Source organism: Mastomys coucha, unplaced genomic scaffold, assembly GCF_008632895.1.
Source record: "Mastomys coucha isolate ucsf_1 unplaced genomic scaffold, UCSF_Mcou_1 pScaffold4, whole genome shotgun sequence".
NCBI classification, from domain to species: Eukaryota; Metazoa; Chordata; class Mammalia; order Rodentia; family Muridae; genus Mastomys; species Mastomys coucha.
In genome coordinates this window covers 22,134,581-22,155,025 of record NW_022196910.1, presented here as the reverse complement: position 1 = coordinate 22,155,025, position 20,445 = coordinate 22,134,581, and the positions used below count along the sequence as shown (strand labels likewise).

Sequence of the window (20,445 nt, the reverse complement as noted above, 5' to 3'; positions counted from 1 at the left end):
CCCCCCCGTGTTTTACTCCACATAAGGTTACAGAAAAAAAGTACAGAGATCTTAAAATATAGTATTATAAATCCAAACAAATACAGAAAACAAACAAACAAACAAATAAAGAGCCACAAAGTCCTGGAAAGGTTAAAGGATGGGGCTGGAGAGATGGCTCAGCAGTTAAGAGCACTGACTGTTCTTCCAGAGGTCCTGAGTTCAATTCCTAGCAACCACAGGGTGGCTCACAAGCATCTGTAAAGGGGATCCGATGCCCTCTTCTGATGTGTCTGAAGACAGCGAAAGTGCACTCACATACATGAAATAAATCTTTTAAAAAAGAAAAGAACAGCTGGATGCATTTGGGCAGAGAGTATGCTGCACAGTGAATATGACTAACTCAGTGTCCCAGGTCTGAGGGAGATAAGGCTGAGCAGAGTGTCCAGTTTTCACCTTAAGACCTTTAGTACTATGGAGTTTATTCTTTCCAATAAACTTGCTTTTAGCTTTATTTTATTTTTATTTTACATATATGGGTGTTTTTGCCTGCATATCTGTCTGTGCACCATTTGCATCCAGTGCCCATGGATGCCAGGAGAAGGAATTGGGTCCCCTGGAACTGGAGTTACAGATGATTGTGGGTCACCATGTAGGTGCTGGGAACTGAACCGGGTCCCCTTGAAGAGCAACAGCACTCTTAATCTCCGAGCCATCTCTTCAGCCCCTGAACTTACACTTTTTATGTTAAGCTTGCTAGGAAAAAGATGAGCCTTCTTCACAATTCAGGCTTGTTCAGATAATACACCGAGAACCTCACTTAATGATGTCATTTAATCTTTGTTCTGCAAAGAACACAAAGCCTAGGCACAAGCAGAGAGCGCAGAGGAGACGCACATTGAACCTGTTTGCTTTTTCGGTTAATGATTTAACCAGTAAACTCAGGTTTCTCCACTGATCTGGCTGGCCGGCTAGCTAAGGGCCTGGCTCTGGGTTGAGTGCACATTCATTATCTAAGTGACCCCATGTGGTCATCTCCTTTATGCTAAAACCCGAGCATCTGAACTTGAAGTTAGTTGTACTCCGGAGGGCTGGGTGGGACTGGTTTCTTATAGCTTTAGTTTTAAATCTTAAAAAGAACGACTCCTTGTAAAAAACCCTTCATGTTAAAAACAACCACCACGGCTCTGGGTGGGACATACGGACAGGAATCTTTAGGGCTCGGATCCACTCTTTTCAAACAACCTCCCTAGGTAATTCCGACGTCTCTGCCATTGCCTCCTGCATACTGGAAGTAACTCCTTAGTGAACACGTTTCTATCTAAGGGGACAACGCTGCAGAGAACCAACAGCTCTGGGGACGTAAGTGTAAGCGTTCAGAGCTGCCCTGCTCCGGAATGTGACCCACTGGGAATGAACAAACCCAACTGGCCACTCATCAGCTTGGACCCTTCTGGTTCCTTAGAGACATATTGGGGGGGGAGGGGGACGACAATCATGGAGGACAGCTGTGTTTGAGACAAGAAGGGAGCTGAGAAAGTGGGGCCCTGTTTTTGAGTCTGGCCCCCATTGCCTAATCCTAATCAATGGAAATCAATACTCAACAGCTTCCCTTCTCCCTCCAGTTTTTATTCCAACTGGTTTGACATCAGTGAGCCAAGAGAGAAATATTTCCAGAACAACCGCTCCTAAGATCACCTGAGGCCCCTAACCCTTCCTGCCCCACCCGAGACAGTGAATCAGAATTTCTAGAAGGTTCCGTGTCCAAAGCTGGAGCCCAGGTTATTGTACATCGGGAAGTCTGGGAAGCATCCATTCAGGTCAAACTCATTGTGAAGTCAGGACCTAGGGCTGACTGAGTTACAAAATTTCCACAAGGACTGATTAACTATGGCCGGGGGCCCGGAACGTGGTGAGCTAATTCTTTGCTCACAGACCAGTACTGCCTGTTATGTTTAATCATCAGAGTCTGAATATCTGTGAAGTTTCTGATTCACCGGGAGGCAGCTGTGGGTCCGTGACTAACAAAGTCTGAGTTCCGGATGCAGGTCAGAACGTGCCACCGGCTTAAGAGGGTGACAGAGAGGGTGACTTGTCCGATTTGTCCCGCCCCTCCAGTTTCTTTCACTTTCAGTATCAGAATGAGGGGAAAGGAGTGACTGATTATCCTTGAGAAAGAAAGCAACAGCATCATCACTAAGTTCATCTGGGCGAGGCAGGAGGACAGGCTGGTTGATTCAGCCTCTCACCGGTTCCTCACTAGTGTTAGTTAGCGCTTTTGAGCCAAACTGCTCTGGTCCTAGCGACTGCCAGCCCCTTTTAGTCGTGGTCGGGAGAGAAAGGAGGGCACCTCTGTGACAGACTCTCCGCCTGTAGCCTGGAATCAGCATTTTCTAACCCAGGAACTGGGAGAACCACCCTGCTCCTCCCCACCCCCAACACCCCAAGTGCCAGCTTGGAAAGCTTGGAGCAAGCTTTGACTCAGGGAGAGCTCGATCTGGTTATAATTGCCTCTAATTGGCCCTCCCACACGATCGCAGTTTACAGCTGTAAGGAGTTCCAAAGAGAGATGCCATCTATTCCCTTCCTACCTTTAAAACCAGAATCCTTTCCTGCATAACTGTTTGGATTTTTTTCCTAATACATCAAAAGATATTAAAAGTGAGATGAATGAATGAACGAAAGCCAAACATGCAAATGTGTTTTTTAAAGAGAGAGAGAGAGAGAGAGAGCCCTGACCCCTGTGACCCCTGCGGGCAACGCTGCGGGCCTCACATTGCTAACAGAGACTGGGACAGCGAACAGGAAACCGATTCCATTCCAGGGCACAGGGTGCTCAGAACACATGCATCTCTTCGGACATCTCCCACGTTCTGATTTTTATCTTTCTTGGCATGCTCGGCTCTCTTTTAATAAAGTCACAACCCTTTGTTGCCATGGAACCTAATCAGACAGGAAGCCTGTTACTATGACTTCCCTGCAGGACTGAAAAAAAAAAAAGGAAAAAAAAAAAAGACCCAGTGACCAGTGACCAAAAGACCAGTATTTTCTTAAAATCCAAAAACCCAAAAATTAAAACTCAAGGCCAAGCGGCTTTGGAAAGGATCTGACACCCTTGTGTCTACTAACACTTAAGTTTCATATAGTACGGTAGTTTGAACTCTTAAGCTAAAGCTTGTCAATATTTTATTAACAAAAATATTAAACTGGGACTTTCCAAGGATTTTTTTTTTCCAAATACCTGGTAAAGAGGACAAAACTGTTCTTCAGGATTCTCTGTCTCCCCCGCTTCTAGGTGAGCTTGCTGGAGATTGACTAGCTGTCTAGCAAACATGTGTCAGTCAACAGCTACGAAATTGCAATATCCATTTCTACCAGCACTAAGTTTTTGCCAGGAGCTCAGTTTTTCTTTGCAAAGAGAAGCTATCTAAACAACACAATCAGTCCTCTGTTCTGCCGTATCTGAAGCTGGACTGAATCTGCAGAGGAAGAAAAAAATCTGGTGCTAATAGCAGAGCCATATAAGGAAAGGAAGACAACGTCAGGTGAGTGCCAGCCCTGAGCAGGGCATCTCGCATCTCACTGTGACCGAGTTACTACCACCAAGGTACCAAGGTTCTGTGACTGTGACTCCCAAAGGTATTCATTCGTTCTGCCTAGCTTTTTTTCTGGCTCCGGGTGTTGAGCATTTTGTTCAGCTACTTGTCCTTCATAAGGGAATTCACAGCTTTGGGCAGCTTGTCTCAAAAGAGGGCATGGATTCTATTTTGGCTTCCGACTGGCTATGGTGGTTTACATTCTACTATCACACCCACGAAGCAGCAGCTACCCCATGGGAGAATCATGAGTGAATGACCTGTCCGTTTGCCTCGGGTGACACGGGATGTGCATCTATACTAGACTGCTAATTAAGTAAGGATATTTTGCCTAATAACATGTATAGCGACAACTTCCATGGAAAGAAAACTTTGAACTCAGAACAAAATTGCCATGAGATACCACTCAGCAGACAAAAGAGATAGGGAGCGGTGGGGAGAAAATGGGACACCTACTACCTATGTATACTGGCGGGAATGCACACGTTCAACCACTCTGGAAAACCCTGGCAGTTCCTCAAAGGGTTAACCAAGTACAACCATGACACCTAGCAAGTCTACTCCTAGTTGTCCAACATGAACAACCCAACTTGAAAGACCGCCTAACCCTAAGTGGGATGCTTTGCCTTGTGCAGTCACCATAAAAACTGGACTTGAACTCAGATCTAAAGTCTAAGCTACATCCGTCCTTCCTCCTCTCCCTCCTCCTCCTCTCTCTCAACGAATCCAAGATTATTTATCTTAAATATTTTACATTTGCTGATTTGTGTGTATGTGTGTGTGTGTGTGCATGTGTACATACATGCATGCATACATGTATGTGTGTATGTGTATGTGCTCTCCACAGCACTTACGTGGAGGTCACAGGACAACTTGCAAGAGTCAAGTTTTTTTCCTTCCACTTCTGGGTTCTGGGAATCGAACTCAGGTCGTCAGGCTTGGCAGCCAGCCCCTTTACCTAGCAAACCATCGCACCAGCCCTACGTTGCTTTTTAAAATTTCTGTTATTTATTTCTACTACTGCACACTGGAGTCAGCCATGGACACCTGCCTGGGGTCCCATGAATTTGCTACAAGCAGACTCAAATGTAGCATTTACTTAGATGGTAAATGATATATTTATCATTTAATGATAAACATATCATTTGCAATGGAGGGGCCACAGAGGGTCAGCTGCTAACCGAGAACTTCCAAGGCTGCTTACATTTCTATCTGTAGTGGGGCCAGGTCCTGGTAAACTTTAGTTGATGTTGGTCAATAAGGAAAGCAATGGGTCGGTGAGATAGCTCAGGGAGTGGGGTGGTTTGAATAGGTTTGGCCCCCACAGACACATGTGCTTCAATCTTGGCCCACAGGGAATGCCACTATTAGGAGATGTGGCCTTGTAAAGGAAATGTGTCACTGTGAGGGAGGCCTTTGATGCTCAAGCTCTGCCTAATATGGAATTTGGGTCTCTTCCTGTCTCCTCTTCTTGTCTTCAGATCAAGATGCAGAACTCTCAGCAACTCCAGCACCATGTCTGCCTGGATGCTGCCATGCTTCCTGCCATGATGATAATGGACTGAACCTCTGAAACTGTAAGCCAGCCACAGTTAAATGTGTGCCTTTATAAGAGTTGCCATGGTCATGATGTCTCCTCAGAGCAATGAAACCCTCAGACAGCAAGTAAAGGGGCTTGCAACACAGCCTTCATTCCATGCTACCTACCTTGATCCCTGGAGTCCACAAAGTTATCCTCTGACCTTCGCCACAAGTCCGCTATGGCACAAACACCTCCTCAATATACAAATCATGCACACACAGTGGTTTAAAAAAATTGAATTAAAACAAGGAATTACTATAGTTGGCCATACCCATTTCCTGGAGCTACTACAGCAAAGTTTCACAAAGTCAGTGGTTTAAATCAGCAGAAATTCCTTTTCTCACAGCTCTGGAGGCTGGACCAAGATCCAAGAGTAGAGAGGACTGAGTGCCTCTGAGGATACGAGAGAATGATCATCCCATGTCCAGCTTGTGGCTGTCTGAGGCATTCATTCCACTGCCCAAATTCTCCATCTCCATGGCCTGGTCTCTAAACCACGGTCTCTAGCATGTATGACATGCTATGTCCAAATTACCCTTCTATAAAGGACACCAGCAATACTGGATTCCACTCTACTCTACAAATCTTATTTTAACTTGGCTACGCTACAAAGACTCTGCCTCCAGACAAGGTCCTGCTGTGAGACCCTAGAGATCTGGATGTCAGTGGATGTTCTGGGGGAATGTTCAACCTATAAAACCAGCTTTAACTATAGAAAACACAGCAGTTCCCATGAAGATCAAATTGTTTCACAGTGAACAAGAGTGTCACAGGCAGAAATTTTTTGACAGAGGAAAGGTATGCTGGGGTTGAGCCTTTCTGTCAGCTAGTGGGTAATAGAAGCCTTTAAACTCAACGGAAGAGCTGGAGTGAAGGCTCAGCAGTTAAGAGGATTTGTCATTCTTCCAGAGGACCTCGGTTCAATTCCTAGCACCAACATCTGGATCTTAAACCTGCCAATAACTGTGAGTCCATGGAACTGATGCCCTCTTCTGACCTCTGTGGGTACTGCATTCACATGCAGAGCCCCATACATACATATAAATAAAGATAAATCTTAAAAAATAAAACTAAATAAGCTTAGGACTGCTGTGGGGTGGTCACTACCTTTGTGAGTACCAACCTGGGCCACAAGTAATATCATTTGTAATTTAAATGACTACTGTCATATTTAATTTGTTTGAAAATGTCATTATATAAAGATTGAGGGAAATTTTCCTTAGAGAGTTAATGAAAGCTGCTTCAGCAACAAGAAGAAACTCAGACTCATTCTTAAAGCAGACCTAACCAAAAAACGCCAATTAGCATCTTTGAACAAATAATTTCTACAAGCCAAAAGCAGAGAGAAGATAAAATTTAAAAATATGGAAATAAGAGTACATGCCTTCCCTAATTAGACTTATTTAAATAAAAACTGTAGCCAAGGCCTTAACTAATCGTTTGATGTACTCAAACACTGAACTCCGAGAAGACAAACCTTGCTGGCTTATTGGAAGGTGCGAACTCAAATATTATACTAATATCTGCATGTGAAATCCTTAATGTGAGCTTTCTCTTCTTTCTCACTTCCGCCCATTTTCTATGCACCACACAGCTATTTTGCACCAGGAGAACAATCCCTCCTGCCTTGGGGTTGAGCAAACTAAGTCACAAGATAAAAGGGTGTGAAAGTTGGCACAGTCTAGATAGAGGGGGCCCCCAAGCTGGCTGTGAATTGAGAGAGGGCATCAGAGAAAGCCCTTTGCACAAGTCAGCTTACACAAGACTCCTACATCCTTATGAGGAACTGGTCCTCTTGTGTGAGGAGTCTGGTGCATAAATGGGCTAAAATAATTTCACACAGTCCTTAAGAGGCACCAGGACTTAAAAGCTAGGCTGGTGTCTCCTAAGCCCCTGTCCTGCACTGTCCCCTCATCCCACCGTGAACACTGCCAGAGGGCTCTACCTCAGGCTGGACTTAGAACTGAACATTCACCACCTCCTCAGCCATCACCACCATAACCACTCCCCAGCGGCCTGGTCTCCCTGGGTCCACCTACAACCTCTCTACAGCCCAGCAACCAAGGATGTGCTGGCAAAACACTGAATAGTGATCTGGCTTCCCCACAATTTCTCTCTGATCCCTTGTATCTCTGCTCAACTCACTGCCCACCTGGCTCCAGCTAAGATATATCCTGGTGTACCTGGAACACAGTAGGCTCCTGGCTCAGAGCATCTGTGCTTGCTGCTCCCTCTCTAGGGACGCTGTACCTACAGGACAACTATAGGTCTTTTCTAAGAAAAGCTTTCCTTGAGTCCCCTATTTTAGACTGTTCCTTTCTACCCTCACTTTGCTCCCCCTCCAACTTCTGTTTTATTTTTTTCATGGTGCATCCCTACCATTGAACACATGTGAATTTGACCTGTGGGTCTGGTTTGTTTGCCTCAGACTACTGGAACAAATACCAGACTATGGAAGAGTCTTTTGCCACTCAGAATGACTAGGACATTGCAGGGGACTGACACATATTTTGGAAATCAATGTGTTGGATGGCATTCCAGCGCTGACAATCCATTCATGAACTATAGTGAAAGAGCTTGAGCTTTGGATCGTGGAGGAGGCTGGAGATGGGGAGGGTATAAAGGTGGGGAGGGTACAACCTGACAAACAGGTAGTGGGGAACTGGAAGAAGTCAGCTTAAGGGGCTCAAACAAGTGAGTTCATCCTTCAAATCAGTGCTATGAAAGACATCTGTCCATGCCACAGGCTAGGGACACATGGCTACCACCAATCTCAACATCACTGCCAAGGAGACACTCCCATTTTCTCTCCTATTGAGGTCAACAGTCCCAGAACAAGCAAGCTCCAGGCATGGATTTCGGGAGAGAATTCCATGGGCCAAGACCCGTGGGGAGGACAAGAACAGCCTGGGGATCCCTTCCATCTCTCTCCTTGTAGATTTGAAAACATTACTGTATGGCTTAGTTAATTTTCTGTTGCTGGGAAGAGATACCATGACCAAGGCAACTTATAGAAGTCTTTATTGGGGGCTCATAGCTCCAGAAGGTTAGAATCTATGACCATCAAGGTAGGGAGTGTGGCGGCAGGCAGGTAGGCACGGTACTAGAACAGTAGCTGAGAGCTTACATCTTGATCCACACATATTAGGCAGAGAGAGAATTGGAAATGGCATGGACTTTTGAAGCCTCAAAGCCCCATCCCCCAATGTAACATCTCCTCTGACAAGGCTACGCCCACTGGTCCTTCCCAAACAGTTCCACCAACTAGGGACCAAGTATGTAAATATGAGTCTATGGGGGTCATTATCTTTCAACCATTATATATTATACAGATTAATATATTTTACCATGTCATACTCATATATGTATATGGACATATATCTATAGATATGTCACATATATAATATGTAATATATATATATTTATATATAATACATTAACACCATTCACCTCTCCCTGTTATCCTCACTCAACTTGCTTTTCTCAACCTCACAAGTTTCAGTTTCTCTGTCCCAAGTGTCTGTCAACAAAAGTACCTTCCTTGCATGATGAAAGGTCTCTAGTTCCCCTAGTTAACCTCTGCCTGTTTGCACAAAGTTTTCTAACAGTAAGTACATCCCTAAAATCCTCGGCAGAGCTCCCAAAGGAACTCACAGGGCTCCATGTTCTAGCAGCTCTCAGGCAGCTAACAGTGGTTATGAACTGTCTGCCCAAGGCCTGACAGTAATGAGGTATTCCAGGCATCTCAGCCTCATGGATGGTGGAGAAGCAAGACCATATGATGTCTGACCACAAAACAAACAAACAAACAAACAAACAAACATTGCAAAGTGGGAAACGGAACGCTTTTCCAGGAAGGAGCCTCTGTCACAGAACACAGGATGTCTGCCTGCCTCTGACCTGCATCCTAAGACCCCCTACAGATCAGACTGGGGATGGAGCGGGAGAGCATCTAATAACGGCCACGTCATAAGTACCTAACTTTAGAAAAACTCCGGACATGTGAAAATACATGTGCCTTTCGACTCTGAAATTCTAGGAAGGGACCGAGATGACTGTAAGACTGTTCCAAAGAGCAGATAAAATCCCACTGAGAGACGGTACGATAATTTCTCAAGTTTGCGTCAGTCTGTTTTTAGTACTTAGCAGAAAAGGTGACGGATTTGGGTTACGAAGGCAGTGTTCCACTATAAAAACCTGCTGGTTGCCATGACAATTAACATCTTCACTCCTCCCTTCCCACAGGATCCTTCTTCCGAGCCAAGTCAAAGAACCTGGGACACCCAGCATTTAGCATTTCCTTTGCACAAGGCTGCAAAAAAAAAAAAAAAAAAAAAAAAAAAAAAAAAAAAAAAAAAAAAAAAAAAAAAAAAAAAAAAAAAAATGTGCGCATATACAGAATGCATACTAAACAGCTAACCAGAGGTACCCAATGATCCTTGAAAAACTGGTACCATTTGTTCTCCACCCCACAAATGGCCTACAAAACACAAGAGACACCCCTGCAAAGGGGGCTGTGCTATAATGAAGGGAAGATGAGCCTACTAAACAGTGGGCACCCCTCCTCTGACCCACAGCCTCTCAGGGTAGACTAGGGTCAGTTCTTCCCACAAGAGATCATGTGAAGCCAGAGCTCCCTAGAGAACAGTCTCTGCCACCCTCAGCTTCAGTATGAACCCACAAACCTGTTGTCCCAGCTCTCAGGTCTCATACATGGCTGGGTACAGAGTGGAGTGCTTAGGACAATGAAGGGAGCTCAAGGACCCTGTCGCCTCTCTTGATTATTTTTACTAAGACTGGACAGGATGCTGCTTCAAAACACCCCACCTAGGATGAAGAGATGGGTCCTAGATGCTCTTCCAGAGGACCCCGGGTTTGATTCTCAGCATCCACACAGTGACTCACTCAAGTTCCAAGGGATTAGATGACCCACTGGCCTCTGCTGGTATTCATCACACATGTGGTGAACAGACATACATGCAGGTCAAACACCCATAAGCATATGTATGAGGTGGTGAAGATAGTGATGATGATGATGGTGGTGGTGGTGGTGGTGTCACCACGTCTCAGAAGAAGGCCACCTTCCTCATCATCTTGGGGATGAGCCTGGGTTGCCTTCAACTGAGAACTTCCACCTGCAGTTGCACTGACCCACACCAGGAGTCAAATGAGGTATTAGCCAGGCAGCTACAGCATTACAGATGTGATTTCTTCTGCTCCTCTAAATGTACATCAAGGTCCAGGGAGACATCCCTTAATAGACTTCGCTCAAAATTCCATTAAGAAAATACATATGCTGTACTGCAGTGCTGGCACTGAACACTCACCTAAGCCAGCTTCACTAAGAATATCCTCTATGCAGGGTGCCGTTTTACAAACAAAAGTGATCTCGTAGGGACGTTTTGCCAATTTTTTCAGTCAATCTGTAAGCAAGACCTCTTGACACGTCAGTACATATTTTTACACTGATGTCAGTAAAGGCTTCGTGTGGTGAAGGCAATTCTGACAGCGATACCAATAAAATGATACCCATGCTGTGGGTGAAGATCAGAGGCTCAAACGGGTTAAATGCCATGACCAAGATCACACTGTTAAGTGGAAAGGCTGCAACTGGGGCCTCCTTTGGCAATCCCAAATGATTCCAGCCAACAGGCAGAACTTCCCACACATCTCAAGAGCAGTGACCCAGAAACCTAGTTGTAAGCCCCAGTCACTGCCGGGTAGTAGAAGTCTGGGTTTACTGTTGACTTCTTGGCCTTTGCTATATCTTCCTAGGGAAGCACCCAGGAGGCAGAGGCAGGAGGACCCCTGTAAACTCCAGGCTAGCCTGATCTGCAAAACACGTTCCACGCCAGCCAGGGCTACATGGTAAGATCATGTCTCAACAAACAAACAAAACAAACATCACATGAAGTCCTAATCCCCAGTCAGAATCTCACTATATCAAGATAAGGCCTTGGAAAGGACAAGCCAGGCTGGGTCCCAATCCAATATGAAGGTGCCCTTAAAAGAGGACATATAGTAGACATATAGTGGGAAGATGTTGCAAAGAAAATGGGTAGGGTTTCAGGGGAGGGGAGGGTGGCAGTGCCTCCCTCCGGATTTCAGGAGGGAGGGCCTATGGTTCTCACAGAATCCTGTTGATATCATGGCCTCCAACTTCCAGCTGCACTCCTGTGCTGCGGGGCTAGAACATATGTAGCAGATCAGGAGACTAGGTTAAGACAGAATGCGGTTCTACTCTCACACAACGTGCACAGTAATATTTAATGTATGCTCTGTTGTATTCTGAAGTAACAAAATGCCTAATGAACAGGATTATGAACTGATCCCCCCATACACATCTCTTCAAAGTGTTGGGGTGTTCCCATTAAAAACAAAACAACAAAACTCAACCACATACCAGAGCCACTCACTGTTCTTCATTTCTGTCCATGCTTACCTCAGTACTCTGAAAAAGAGACTGCTACTGCTCATCAAGAGAGGGGAGCGGGTGCTGCGTGGAGGAACCCAGCAGGAGGGAGGCTGAGGCTGGGCAGTGCGGTTGAAGGACTTCCTGGCCTACACCCTGAGATCCTGGTGGCCAGTAGTATTACAAGGAAGAATTACAAAAGTGTGATGCTAAATTAAATAAAAAGCAGCAGGTGGGACAGGGGCACAACTGTATCACTGCATTCTAGAAAAGCTGAGCGGTAAGGTCAAAGGCCAGATCAAGGGCTGAAAGGGTGCTCTTGGAAGTATGGAAAATATGCTGTATCCTAACTGGTTGACAAATAGCAAGACTCTGCCTTTATATGTAGAATACATAAATATTTATAATATATATGATATAGACATATAGAATACATAAACACTCAGAAAGGGGACATTTTACCTACATGAATTATGTCTTAATAACTAAGATATTGACACCAACTTTTATACACATTAACAGGGAAAGAGAAGCTGAAGTCTTGATGAGATCTGAAAATTGCCTCTTGGCACACTCAGAATAAAAGCAAGATGAAAATATACATATTTGAAATAAATACTATCCAATACCTAAGCACACAACCTACAAATATAAAAAACTCCTATTAAAGATATAAAGAACTGTATAAAAAAAAAATCACTGCTTAAGTACAAGCAGTTGGGAAAGTTACTGAAGAGTGGGTGGTTGACTGGCAGGATGGCTCTGTGATCTGAGTTTAATCCCTGGGAGCCAAAGGGTAGAGAAAGAGTTGTGCTTCGACTTCCACACAATGCCCCCCACCCCCAATAAAGAAACATAACTATAAAAAGCTCTCAAGAGTGGACGGTAAGGATGAGGATGCTCTTTTTCTTCTGGCCTAGCCCTCCTCCTCAGAGGTATATTCTCCAGAGGTGCTCTCCCCCTACGGAGAAAAACCTCAGAACCAACAGACAATGTCTCTGTTCATCATTAGAACTGCTGTGCACACACTCTGTTCCCTTCTCCTTTGTGTACTCAAGTAATGCACAGCAGTTTAAAAGGGGAAAGGGATGAAGGTGGGGGGAATCTCTCTCCCTCTCCCTCTCTTTCACACACACACACACTCCACAATGTTGAATACTACTTATACGACCTAGTACAATACAAATACAACACATTGTTTCTGAATCCATCCATTGGGTAAAGACATGCCTGAGGGCAATACAGGACAACTCAAGGGACTCGGAGACCCGGGAGTAAGTAGAGGAGAGGCCACACCCACACAGCTGGACCTGGGGTGGTTAGTAACCAGAATCTGATGCAAACAAGGAAGGAGACTGGTAGAGGTTCAACAGAAAGGTAGGGACATGGAGATCTTACTTTCTTCCAAATGACTCTCCCCTCTTCCGAATCCGAAGGATTTTGTTACCATGAATAATTCTGTCAACTTACTATTTAGCGGAAACCACTGGGTTAAAAATTTGATATGCTCCTCAGCAGATTCCGATCATTCTCCTCCCTCTGTGCAATAGCTGCTGTTTCTGACAGGCCATTTCATCACCTCAGAATTCTAGAATCTGATGTCACTGCATTTATATCCACAGGGCATTGACTTCAACCTTAAATTAAATTCACCAAGCAAAGCAATCATAAACACCAGAAAACTAAAATCCAGTGAGAGTTTAATAAGTTTGCTATCCTTTAAAGAAAAAAAAAGTCATGTTTATCTTAGGCTGTTGTGTAAATAAACTAAGAAGCAATTACTAAAGAGGAGCACCACCTGACAAAATGTCTGAGATTTCTGAAATGCCCAAGTATGAGAAAACAAAATAGTTTTTGTATTCAGAGGTACTGGCTTCATCTTTCAACTGTGTCTTATTATCTACCACCTCTTGTTGTCAAAATCATCCCAAACACATGAATTATTTTAAAATGTGCAACTTAAAGAAAGCCACGAGAACACATGTTTATTTTCGTTTGTTTTCTATCTCACAGAGCTGGTCAAATTTCAACAATAGGATTAGGTGCCTCCACCCACCCAGAAAGCAAGGCATTTGTAGGTGCTGGAGAATGAGAAAGTGTCAATGAGAAAGTGTCCCCAGCTGTTCCTGGAAGCAGGAGAAAGGAAAGAAGGAAGGAAGGAAGGAAGGGAGGGAGGGAAAGAAGGAAAGAGGGAAGAGAGGGAGGGAGGGAGGGAGGCAGGCAGGCATTTGCTCTAACTTTGGTGCCCAGGAGCCTAACAAGCCCCAGTTCACTGAACCCCTTACCTGCCCTGCACACAAGGAAGGCTTTGCTCAGCCTTATATAGCAAATACTATATGCTGACTTGCTTGTAAGGGAGCTTTGGCAAACTGGTCTTTCCCAAATGAAAGCATGTACAATAAACACACTCCTCCCAGCCTGAATATGCTCCTGGGTCGAGTTACAGAATGTAAATGTTAGTTTCTGGGCACAGACAACAGTTTCAACCCGTCTGTGTATCAAACACAGAGATAAAGGCAGGCAGACAGCTCAAAGATCATCATAGGTGCACGGAACGTCCTCTAAGGATTCAGCTATACTTTGGCCAGGTGCTAGGGAACAGAAAACAAGGTAAGAAACAGCGTTATCAACTCCAGATCTGAAATCTTGTAATGTCTCCAAGGGCTAAAGGAACTTCTTATGGTTTAAAGGTGAAATAACCTTGCGGGATCACACTTGAACACTCGGGCACCAGTTGGTGGTGCTGTCTTGTGAGGCTCTGGAACCTGTAAGTGGTGGTGGGGCCTAGTGGGAAGTGGATGCATCTCTGGGAGGCAGGGCTGAGACAAGGCTAGCTCCACTTCTAGCCCAAGCTCTCTGCTTCCTGGTTTATGACTGTCTAACACGCGGCTGCCCCATGCTTCTCAGACCGAGCGGCTCCTGCTGCCATACCTTCCCAGCCTCGAAAGACTGTATCTCTCAAACCGTGAGCTTGCCAGGTTTACCTTACTGCTAGGAGACAGGGTCTTAACCATGCTGCCCTGGTTGGACTGAAACTTGTTATATGGAGCAGGTTGGCTTCAAACTGGCAGCAATTCTCCTGCCTCTACATCTCCAATGCTGGGATTACAGGAATGTGCTACTATACCTGACCCTGTCAAGCACTTTATCACAGCAGGAGCTTGGTGAGAAGCCATTTTTGTTTTGTCCCTATGCATTTGTAGGTCAGAGGTCAGGCTTTGTTTCTTCTTCCCCCCTCTGGGTTCCAAGGATTAAATTCAGGTCCTCAGACTTACGGCAAGACCTTCTCCCGGCTGAGCCATCTGTATTCGCAGGCACACAAACCTTTACTATTCCAACCCCCTCTTTTGTAAAAGATACTGGAATTGTGCCTGCCTGAAAATTTCTAAATGCATGAACCAGAGTTCTCAAAATGCACATTTCAACTCCTTGGGACAGGAGGTTGCGGGGGAAGGGGAATGAAGATCCAAAATAAAGGCATCAGAATTACAACCAGCTGAGTTCATTAGTTTTAAAACTCAAGGAAAAGAAAAAGGATAAAATAATAAAGTTCAGTCCATATGGGAAGCAGTATATTTTTAAAAACAGGTAACTAGGCAAAAAAAAAAAAAAAAATAGTGTTGGAACATATAAAAAGCAGCCAAGAGATTCGACCTAGTTCTAAAATCCAAAAGTAGGAAAACGAAAATCATAAAATGCATTACGAGAACACCAGCATCCTGGGCTTGTAGAGAGCAAAGGCTATTCTAAGAAAACTCGAAGCCTAAGCACTTCCAAATATCTGCTGCTATTACTCAGTGTTCTCCATGTATGTCCTATATATGTTCTCTATATGCTAGCTCTATGCTCCTCCATCCTCACGGAACATAAATTAGCATGATTACCAGAATTCTAAGACAGTAGCCAAGATATGATCCTCCCCACCCTGGATACCAGCAAGACTTGAGAGTCAGACGGGACCTCACTCCATGGCTATGCTGTCGTCCATGGTGAAAGGGATTCTGCACACACAATTACGGCTCCTAATCAGTTGACGTATATCAAAGTGCAGTACATGTTGGACCTGGCCTCATCAGATGAGCTCAAAACGAGGATCTCCAGGTAAGAGAGACAACAGACTGGACTTGAAGAAGCAAGCTGCCAGGTTGTGCAAGGTCCATGTGGCAGGGACCGATGGACAGCCTCTGAGGGCCTCAGTCCTAGAGGCTGCAAGAAGCAACCAGAGAGCTTACAAAGGGACCCATGTGGTCTCCCTTGAGACTTCTGTCCTGGCTGACATTTTGATTTCAGGCTGATGAAACTCTCAGGGGATGTGGTTTGGTGCACGCAGACTTCCAGCCAGGGAAACCATGAAACAATGAGCAGACTTTGTTTCCAAGATGCCCAAGTGCAATTGTTACATGGGAAGAGAAATCGATACAGTCAGGAACGACAAGACTGGGGAACAGCATGAGCGGAGCAACTTCTCTAGTAGATAGAAGTCTCCTGCAGATCTGTTCTGAAGACGAGTGTGAACGCGGCCAGAATAGATAAACAGGGGGCTCATACACAGACACAAGCTTGCTCTGATCCTATGAAAACATAATCAACCTGTTGTGTTTCTAGTTCGGAAAGACTTCACCATCTGGAGAAATTTACTTAGAGGATACAGGGCGAGGTCACTACTGTCCCCAGCAGTTTCTTGTAAAATCAAACAGTGTACAAAGTTTAAAAGTTTCAGATACAACCTGCCTCATTTGCAACGGGAAGAAAGCTAAAAGGAGCTACCAGTTTCACCTAGCATATCAATAGGAACCAAAATCCTGAGAAAACTTTGGTGTTCAAGGATATGAGCCTTGGCTCAGTAATGTACTGGTGGGTCTATAAATGGCTGCTTGTTGGTTTGTTTGCTGTACACAGAGAGAGAGGGAGAGGGAGAAGAGAGATAAAGGGTGGGAGGGAGACAGACAGAGATAGAGAACGCAACCTGGAAAACTGTTTCGAGCAGAGCCTTGGCCGTCAGCTTGGACCCACGATTTGACTTCCAGTCGTTTGTTTCGCCGCTCCCAGATATCCCTTCCTCAGGACCCCTCTCCAAGCTGAGGCTGGTCCTTGGCACCATCCCATCTTGTCATTCCCCAGAACATCATTTGTCCTGACTCATTCAATATTTACAAAGTCTCATCCATGTACCAAGGCTCCAAGCCCAGGTGAAGAGGCTACACCACATCCCTAGAGAGTACAGGATGGGTGTCCACCAGCAAGGAGAAACCAGTAGTCCTCTGTGAAAGGAATCAGGTTAAGTGCTGGACTGACTGAAGAACTGATGTTATTTGAGGGACTCTGGGTACCATGTTAAGCAGCTGGGTTTCTGTGCTCATACACTGACAAGTTTATGAAGACACATTATCACAGTTTGAATATCTAATGCTCCCTCATCATTAAATAAATGCTTGGCATCCTAGCTAGCAGGACTATTTGGGGACACTCTGGAACCTTTAGGACAGTGGTGCTCCACAATAGGAATATTGCTGTGACCCTTTAATGCACTTCCTCATGTTGTGGTGACCCCCAGCCATAAAATTATTTTCATGGCTACTTCGCAACTGTAATTTTGCTACTGTTATGAATCATAATGTAAATATCTATGTTTTCCAATGGTTTTAGGTGACCCTTGGGTAAGGGTCTGTAGTGGTTTGAATAGGTATGGCACCATAGACGCTTGTGTTTAAATCTTTGGCCCATGGGGAGTGGCACTACTAGGAGGTATGGCCTTGTTGGAGGAAGTGTTTCACTATGGGGATGGGTTTGAGGTCTCCTATGCGCAAACTCTGTCCATTGTGGAATATAGTCTCCTTTTAGGTTCCTGCAGATCAAGGCACAGACTTCTCAGCTCCCTCTCCAGCACCATATCTGCCTGCATGCTGCCATGTTTTCCACTACGAACCTCTGAAACTATAAGCCAGGCCCAACTTGTTGTGGGTGGTCCTGATGCTGTTTATATTCTGATGTTAATCCTGCTTCCTCAGGAGGGACTGCCGCCAGTGAGCAGTCAATGATGTGCTCAGGTGATTTCATGTGATCCTTTCTCCATTTTAACTGGTCAAATAAAGACTAGAGTCTGTGATTGGGCAGTAGAGGCGAAAGGTGGGATAGGAGGCCTTAGAGAGTAGGGGCAGGTGGAGAGAGGAGGACGAGAAGGGAAGAGAGAGGATGGAAGAGGAGGAGGAGGAAGAAGCAGCCAAGATGAAGCAGAACCACATGGCCAGGAGAAACGGCAAGCAGCAAAGGGTCTTACAGCTGGGGAATAAGTTAGTATTGTGCTAGATCCACCCAGTCTAGGCACATAGCTTATAAATATAATAACTGGACTGTGTGTTTTTAATATGGGCTTATTGAGGTTGAAAATTCCAGCAACAATTGGCAAGCAATGTGGGGTGCCATCTGAAGCAGTATTTGATTAATCCACTCTAATCTCGAGAGTGGCCCCACTATTGAGCTGCCTAAGGCATATTAAATATAAGGCTGTGTATGTGCGTCTGTGTGTGTGTGCATGTGTGTGTGTTTCATTCGAAAATCTACAACATTGGGGCAGTAGTGAGGAACTCGCACTGCTGCTGCTGGGAGATTGAGCGGATTAATCAAATTGAGCTATACCAATTAGATGTTGTCCTTTATAAGAGTTGCCTTGGTTATGTTGTCTATTCACAGCAATAAAACCCTGACTAAGGCAGAGTCATTCAATACCCCCAAAGGGGTCAAGACTAGCAGGCTGAGAACCACAGATTTAGGAAAAGTAGTCTAGCTAGAGGAATTAGGTCACTGGGCATATGTTCTTGGAGGTTGTCACTGGTCCCTAATCCCTTCTCCGGTTTGTGGGTTTTTTGCCCACCATTAAGTGGGCACCCATTCCCACTGCCATGAAGTTCTACCTCAACATAAACCTAGAATCAACGGGACCAAGAGACTCAAACTTAAACTAAGCAAAAGCAGTCTTCCCTTCAGTTACAATGCTAATGTCAGGTGCTTCATCACGGTGAGGAATCACCTAACACATATACTTACTGTAAAGATAAAGCTGGAGAAGTTCATAATCTCAGCTTATCTCTGCTTTCATTAGAAGCATCATAAAGTGTTTCTGCCTGAGCCTCTACAGTAAGATAAGTCACCCAGGGCATGCCCCCCCCCCCCCGTGGTCTTCCTGAAGCATGGGGTCTCATCAGGGAGAGTCGACAGAGGCACACTTCTCATCTAGAGGCCTTTTTCTCATCTAGAACACATGTGAGCACCTCACCCCAGCACCTGGCCATGCTACAATGAGCCACGGCCCTCAGTAGTGAACCCTGAAATGCATGCGACTGTTGCATTTCTTCTGTCTCTGCAGAGTCCCTTGTTGCTTTTTTCCACTGGGCTCACAAGCCCTTTGCCTGATGCCAAAACAATCATCAGCTCTTACTGAATGGGCCTCAAACTGTCAGATAAATGAAGATCTATGCCAGCCAATGATTCATCTTCAAACAGAGGGCACCTGTTCCAATTAGTGAGATAAAAATAGTACATCGCTAACTATTTGAAGTCAAGTTTGGCCTTCATGACGATCACAGCAGATTTACAAGGCAGATAGAGGGACTTCTGACCTCTTGACCCCTCAGGCAAATGCAAACACTTAGGTTAACTGTATTAGGTGCTACAGCACAGCTCTCAGGGCATGATTTTGGATAACGTGGCTCCAGGCATTCCTCAACTGCCTCGAATTCCAAGTCAACACAACACACAATAATTATGTTCAATCTCACTTCAAAACAGCCCCACACAACTCAGAATCTCCACCACCACCCCCGCCCCACAATCTGGATATGTTCTTTGAACATCCAAATCCTCCATCTTCTAGGAGTTCCACTCTTTAGCAGAAGGTCTTCCACTGCCTGCCTCAGTTTCTCTCAGGTCACTATTAGCCTACAGAGAGCATAGTGTAGATGCAGCCTCAAAGGCACAACGCATTCCCAACCTCCTCCAAGGGTTCCTTCTGGGGAGGCTATGGTCCACCTACCACAGTGATGTCTGTTCATTCCAAACAGCCTTTGTGTTAGGCTAAGTAATTAGTCTATACCTGGCTTGGTACACAAAGAATTTGAGGTGTGTTACAGAAAACACACATGTAGAAGTCTCTGAGTTATGATGGTTTGATGTATGATTTCTCAACTTCGAGAAAGTATGAAAGTGACTTGCATACCATAGAAACCAAACTTAGGATGTTGTCATTTTAGCCCATGTCCACCAACTACGCTGCACTGGGTTCCCTCCAGATAACCCCAGTGTAAGCTAACAACTAAGCTGAACACAACAGTAGAAATGCACTGAATGTACCAAACCGAATAGCTTAGCCTTGACAATCCTGACATGGTCTTGACATTCATAGTCGACTACAGTGAGGGGAAACTGATCTCACAGAGCCCGTGCTAAAAACCGAATGGCTTGTGTAGTCTACTGGATATTGTATTGAAAGAGAAACCAGAACGGTTATTTGAGTATGCTTTCCTACCATTGTAAAGTAAAAAAAAAAAAATCTTATTGAACTATTACAAACAAATGTATGCAGAAAAACCACATAACCAAAACAAGATGGGGTGAGGGGAAGAAAACAAACAGAAAAAAATAAATAAATAAAAGAGGGATTTAATATCTTACTCAGTTCCACTGAAATTCAGATTTGAGTTTCTTACTGGGCAAATGTGGGAAAATGAGCCTGCTGAGCATCTTCCAGACCAGTATGTCCACTAAGTATTTCAGGATGGGGTGTGGGACCAGCTGCAGGGAGATTAGTACTCTCCTTAATGGTTCTGAATTCCTACAGATGGCTCAAGGCAAAAGCACTGAATAACAAGGGGGTGCGGGGG

General features: G+C 44.9%; 1 protein-coding gene across 19 annotated transcripts in view; it reads right to left on the bottom strand.

Annotated features, from left to right (window-relative positions):
- Tmcc3 (transmembrane and coiled-coil domain family 3) overlaps positions 1-20,445 on the bottom strand; it is a 275,765-nt gene that overhangs the window by 39,421 nt on the left and 215,899 nt on the right. The window lies entirely within an intron of this gene.